Raw genomic sequence first — 6,906 nt, 5'->3', positions numbered from 1 at the left:
TCCTGCTGAGTGTGGGACTGGTTTAAATGATATGGACATTCTTCTGAGTCCTGGGAAGATTGGAGTTTTTATGACAGTGCCTGCTATTCCTAGAATCTCCTTGTTAGTAGATAAATCCTATGGAGACTGGGCTGGGAGAATACTGGAGGCTCATTCAGCCTTACCTTTTCTCCAGGTCTTACCTTCCAGAAGCTAAGGATGGTCATCAATAGTGTCATTTTGAAGTTCACATTACCACGGGCCTTTATTACTGGACCAGCATTCTTGGAGGTGTTAGCATGTTAGGAATAGTGCAGATAAAGCAACAGTAGGAAATATTTAGTTCTGTGTTACATGACTACTTTAATTAGTTATTAATTTACTATTGAAAAAGTAATTGATATGATAGTACTCGATTTAAAGTAAAAATGGTTGATGCATGTGAATTTTAAAAATAGAATTAACCACCACATGTGAATACTATTTATTCTTAAATTTTTTATATGTAGTATTTATGAAAATTACTCCACCAATTAAAGCTCTGGTGAACACATTTTTTTACTGCTCAGCAAATGATCCTGACTTATGGATTTATTTAGCATTTATTTGCTGAATTGTTCTACAGGGATTTGAGGCATGTGCAATTTGAAAATAATACAAAACAAGTTAAAGAAGTAGTTACTACTAGGTAATTGAGACGAGCTAATTTTACAGTTGGGCCCTGAATTAAGTTTAAAGCTTTTCGGTAACTAAGGCAAAAAAGAAAACCTAGGTCACATACTTCTCATTTTTAAACCAAGTAAATTGCACTCAGAGAGAGAAGCTCGTTCAGGAACTAAAATTTAATTGTTTTGTTGATTCAGAGAAAAGATTACAAAGCTTTTCCTTGGATGCCTAAAATTAAGTACTAGGCACTCTGCTCTGATAATCTAAATTAATCCAGAAGAGAAACTGTAGAATCTGGATAAATGATCAATACGCGCATTAGTTTGCTGCTAAAACATATTTTTAAGTGCATTTTAACAAGTACTGGGTGGCAGCTAGTTTGTTTTTTAACCATTTAAAAGGAGGTAGCATACAGACCATTTGTGCTGATGTTGGATGTGAGAACACACACTAGACATTGACATATGTAGGATGTTTCTGAAAGTGTAGAAGTCCGCCTTTTACTTTTTACTTTTGCCCAATTGGACTAATTAACTTCAGCCTAAAAATAGTCACATTTTGCTGTTTTTGTTATTGTTTTGCTATTATTCTTTTCTCAGAAAAAAATACTTTACTCTTTCTATGTACTTGAAAATATAGTTGTACATAGCAGTAGTTCAGTCTTTATTGTTTTGATTTGCAATTTATATACCTTTGTTCCACTTAGCAGAGCATCCGTAACCATTATATCCATTAAAAGCCAAACTGCCCCTTATTTTCTAGCAAATAAATGTACACTTTCTTTTGGGTCCAGTTATATTTTAATAATTATAGAACCGTTGATGAATATTTCTGTTTTTAAGATTCCAAAACTTTCAGTGATTATTCTATAAGACAACAGACTCACATCTCCGAGAAACAGAGGTAGGAAATGGTGTTAAAGTGCCGTAATGCCTATATTTTTGCTATTTGTAAAAATGTTGAAATATTAGCAAAAAGTTATGGGAGCAATTATACTGAGAAAGAAACATTAACATTTTTCATTTTTAGTTATTTTGTCAGTGCATTCTGGTAATCTTATACTGGGGGGTTTCGGTAAATAGGTTTAAGGTGATTATTTTGAAGTATCAGATAAGTATCTTATTTAATTGCATAGTGCATTTTTCCATTACCCAGAGATACTTGCTTGATAATGATACCTAATATTGAGCACTTACTAAGGACCTAATCTTCTGCTTAGTGCTTTTCACGTACTGAGTGAAGAGTCTATTATTTAGGAAAACTGGAAAAATCTATAGCATTTGGATAACTTAGAATATAATTAACTTTTGGAGCTATTGACTCCTGAAGGTCCTTGGCTAATCAGAATTTCAAGGGCTAGTGATAACATTAAATGGAATTAGATTGTATCTAAACATTTCACTGGGAAAGTGTTAGAATTGTTTAACAACTTAAGTAGATCAGTCTTATATCTAATATAACTCTGCTTTTTAAAAATGTCTTTTTCGTTGCTGTGAGAGCAGATAAGTTAGGTTTATTTCAGCAGCAATAATAACTGAGAAGAGCACCCACCATTTCTTGTCTGTTTTCATCTATTTTTGTGTGTGTGTTTAAAGAGAAAAATAGCATAACTCTTTGAAATGCACCACTGTTATATGTTCAAATTCTGTGTCCTTTTATGCAAACTACTGTGAACATACATGTATTATCACTGTTGGAAGTCTGTATTTTTCAAAAACCCAAAGAGTACCAAATAACAATTGTCTCTCGACAATAGCAGAAGAACAAACACTATGGAAACCTGAAATGTTGAGTGCTATAAAAATTCAATTTCTATTTGTGAACTACTGGATTTAAAGCATTTCTGGATTCAGGAATGTTTAGTGGAGGAAGAGTGAAGATTGTGTGGAGAAAAACATTGTCTTGTCAAAAAATAATGCAAAATAATGGTGGAGAAGAAGTAAACAGTAAACAGTGCTTGCTCATTTCAAGTTCAGGACTTATATTCATCCAGTGAAGCTATTTAAACGAATGTGTGTTGCAATATAGCCCTCCACGATAATTTTTGTTTCATGTATTTTTAAAAAATAGTACATTCTTTCAACCTACACTGAAGAATATCTCCTTTGAAATTTTATTAACGTGATGCGTTATTCTAGGAAACTCTAAAAGCAAATATTGTAAACCAAAGTCATAATGTTTTCCTGTTTTTGAATCAAAAAGATGTTATATTGTAGGTGTTGCTTGGGGAAAATAAGTTTGATACAGTTGTTAACTGAATATAGAACAGTATCTCTGTGCGTGCGCGTGCACGCGCGCACGCATGTGTGTGTGTGTGTGTGTGTGTAGAGAGAGAGAATGAATATATAGATATTCAGTTTCAGCACAATTTATTTGAAAACAATGTCCTTTTTTCATTGAATTGCCTTTGCATCTTTGCTGAAAATCAGTGCATGTGTCTATTTCTGGATTGTCTATTCTGTTTCATTGAACTATTTGTCTTGCAAATACCAGATTGCCTTGATTAATGTAGCTTTATATTGTCTTGAAATCAGATGATATGTCTTTCAACTTTGTTCTTCAAAATTGCTCTTACCTTTTAATATAAATTTTAGAATCAGTTTTTAAATATCTACAAAAGATCCTGCTGAGATTTTGATTGGGACTGCATTGAATGTATAGATCAATTTGAGAAGAACTGACAATAAGCCTTCTAATCCATCAACACAGTATATCTCTATTTATTTAGATCTTTGATTTCTGTGCTATATTTTTCATTTCTATACTTTTCATTTGGTTGTTTTATACACTCAATTTTTCTGCTCTTTTTATTTATTTTTAAAATGTTCACCTTTACCTCATGCAGGATGGTTATAATAATTGCTTTAAAGTTTTTTTCTGGTAATTTCAAGATCTTGCTTTTTCTTTGAGAATTGGTCACATTCTAGTTCTTTGTATCAAGTAATCTTGCACTGAGTCCTAAGTCATATTTTGAATATGAGACTCTGGGTCCCGTTAAAATCCTCTGGATAAGATTGATTTTTGTTTCAACAGTCATACAATTTGGTTAGGTTCAGACCACAATTTCTGTCTTCCTTCTGTGGATGATGTGTCCAATTTTAGGTCAAATTTGAATGTTTTTGCTGTGCTGTTCAGATTTGCTCCTCAACATACATTACTCAGGCGTTAATCTGGGACTTGGATTTATATCATAGTTTAAACTTTGGCATGCTTCTTTGGATGTGTTGTTCCATGCAAAGCTAGGTAATGAGGTCGGTGTTTGTGTCTGTTTATTCACAAAATTAGGAAGTCCTTTCTTCAGAGCTATCCCCTCCAGGATTTCCCCCACACTTTCCATACTTCCGGGACCTCCTTTCCTGTATTTTTCTGACCAAAATAGTGGAGTTCTCTCAGAGTTTAACTTGCCACACTGTTAACACGATCTCATGTACATACTTAGGGGAAGGTGGCAAGAGGAAAGAGAGAAAAATACTGGAATTTCTCTTGCTTTAGACTAAATGTTTTTCTCTCAAATTCATATGTTACGCCTAAATCCCCACTGTGATGGCATTTGGAGGTGGGGCTTTGAGACGCAGTTAGGTCATGAGAGCGGAGTCCTCCTGAATAGGATTAGGGCCCTTCTAAGAAGAGACACAGAAATGATTGTTCTCTGCTCTTCACCATGTGAAGATACAAAGAGAAGACGGCCATCTGCAAACCAGTGGGGCCCTCACAAGACACTGTATCTGCTAACACCTTGATCTTAGGCTTCCCAGTCTCCAGAACTGTGAAAAATAAGTGTTAGTTATTTAAGTTGCCCAGCCTATGATCATTTGTTATAATGGCCTGAACGGACTAAGGCACCCTTGCACCCTATGTACAACAGGCCCCTTTTCCCAGTTCTACTGTCCACAGTGATGGGTTTTCTCTCAGTGTTTTAGGTAATTACACTATCACTGTTTCTAGCATGGTAATATGGTTTTATGGCTGTGGAGTTGACGTGGGGGCAGGGATAGAGGAGAACAAAGAGAAAAAAAAAACACAAGGATTTTCCCCAACACTGTCTGACTCACACGTGATCATTTTCTTAGTCCTCTAGTGAGAGTTTTTGCTATCTGTGCCTGCTACGCATTTCAGATCAAAGCCAGAAGACAACAAGAAAACGACAACAATCACAACAAACCACACACCCACATACTCCCCCGCCCCACAAAACTCACCACCTGTTTATTGGTCAATCCGTAGTTTTAACATTCTTCCCATTTATGTGTTATTTACTTTTTGAAGTAGTTGCTTTTTGTATTTTAGCCAGAATTATTCGTTATAATCAGTGGAAGAGCTAGGCTATAAGGTACTTACCCCAGCTTGTCAGAACCAGAAGTCCTTTCCTCTGATTTTGAGAAATTGCTCTGAGGACCAGTATTCTTTTAGAAAATGTCAATTTTTAGAATGAGTTAACCTGTGTGGTGTTTGTCAGATGCTTTTTACTATTTCCATTTCACTAGATTATCATATTCAAACTTTATTTGATCTAGGAATATACTATTTAGTTGGATGATGTAGTTAAGAAGTTATAGAATTACCATAATAGAATATTATCATTATTTGAAAACACCATCAATGTATTATGGATGAATTGCTAAAATTTAGAGAGAAAAGAGATCAAGAGAGGCTTTGTGGACTGCATAGCATGTGAGCTGACCTCGAAACATGAGTAGGAGTTGAACATGAAAGGAAGGGTAGGAAGTGCATTTTGGACAAAAAAACAGCATGAGCATGGGTGTTGTGGGTAAAAAATTGGAAGCAGCAGAAGGAAGAGTGAATCATTCGATTTCTTCAGGAAAGCATAAATGCAGTCTAACACTCACACATAATCCTCCAAACTTAAAAATATTTCTGAAATGTGACAGAATGAAAGTTTTACATATTTATAAGTTTTATTTCTTTCTAATTTATCTTCTCACTCCCTTTAGTTTTCTACAGATATAATTCTCTTTTTATTAATTGATTGCATCTAAGATATGACATTTCTCTTTGTGTCTCATTTCTTCCTAAATACAACGGCCTGAATTGTTCTTCCTCTTTATCCTCCCTTCCCAAGGCATTTTGGAGATGGGGACTTTAAGGAGGTAATTAGATTCATTGAGGTCATAAGGGTAGAGCTATAATTCAATAGAACTGGTGTTCTTCTAAGAGGAAGAGACACCAGGGATGCATGCTTAGAGGAAAGATCACTTGAGGACACAGCAAGAGGGCTGTGTTGTCTGCAAGCCAAAGAGAGAGGCCTCTGAAGTAACCAAACCTGCCAGCACCTTGACCTTAGACTTCCAGCCTCCAGAACTGTGAGAGAATAAACTTATGTAATTTAAGCAACCCAGACTGTGGTATTTTGTTATGGCAGCCTGAGCTGACTAATATATTATATAATGCCAGTATTAGAGGACAAGACTATCTTTACCATATTAGCTACATATACTGTATCAGGCTATAACTTATACGCCCCCACATATTACTTCCATTTAGGGGGATAAATCATCTGATGAAATTCTAATTTCAAGTTAAAATAAAATTGAATTTAATATGTTATTTTGTTCCATCACCATTTTTTTTCTTTTTTTGTCCCAGTCACCACTTATTTTTCTCTCCCTGCTCTTCTGATGTTCTGTGTGAATTTTCTGTGTTCACTTTTGAAGAATTTGACAGTATCTTTAGGAGAGTGGCCACTATTCTGGCTTGTTTTTACTGAAACTTTGAAGAGAAAGAAAAAGGACAGCAATCTTAATGCTGATTACATTTTACACAAGGCAGAAAGCTATATGGTTGGTACCATCTGGTGATGGCAGGTACTGGTTAACCCTTTGTGATCCCTCAATACCCTGGAAAACAAACTGAGTGCATCATGGTTCACTGTTCTTGTTCTTATCATAAAGGGAGAGATATGAATGAAAATAAAGCAATTAGTATGAGCTCTCCCACAATGAAAACACCTTGACTTTCAGAGAATAGATTTCTGTCCATAAGAAGCTCACAATCACTAGGCAAATGTGTAATGAACTACATGTGTGATATTAGATATACAAGTATTTGAAACAACTATTAGTCAACAATTGTGTTAACACTTAAGGGTCCGTGGCTATTATGAAGTTTAGATGATGTAAAATTATGCTTTTCACCTTTTTTAGACCATTATATCTTTAATAGTCTAGAGTTCAAAAAGAAATATAATGTCTCCATCCTTTCTCTTAGCCTATGGTCCAGATGGTAGCAGAAAGCAGCTCAGGA

General features: G+C 35.0%; 1 protein-coding gene across 1 annotated transcript in view; it reads left to right on the top strand.

The window, feature by feature from the left end:
- Window positions 1–6,906, top strand: part of DNAH7 (dynein axonemal heavy chain 7) — a 209,522-nt gene that overhangs the window by 138,207 nt on the left and 64,409 nt on the right. The gene's annotated exons all lie outside the window — the stretch shown is intronic.

This window comes from Pteropus alecto, unplaced genomic scaffold, assembly GCF_000325575.1.
Source record: "Pteropus alecto unplaced genomic scaffold, ASM32557v1 scaffold3, whole genome shotgun sequence".
Classification (NCBI taxonomy): domain Eukaryota; kingdom Metazoa; phylum Chordata; class Mammalia; order Chiroptera; family Pteropodidae; genus Pteropus; species Pteropus alecto.
The sequence above is the reverse complement of the archived record's forward strand: the minus strand, read 5'-3'. Positions and strand labels throughout refer to the sequence as shown.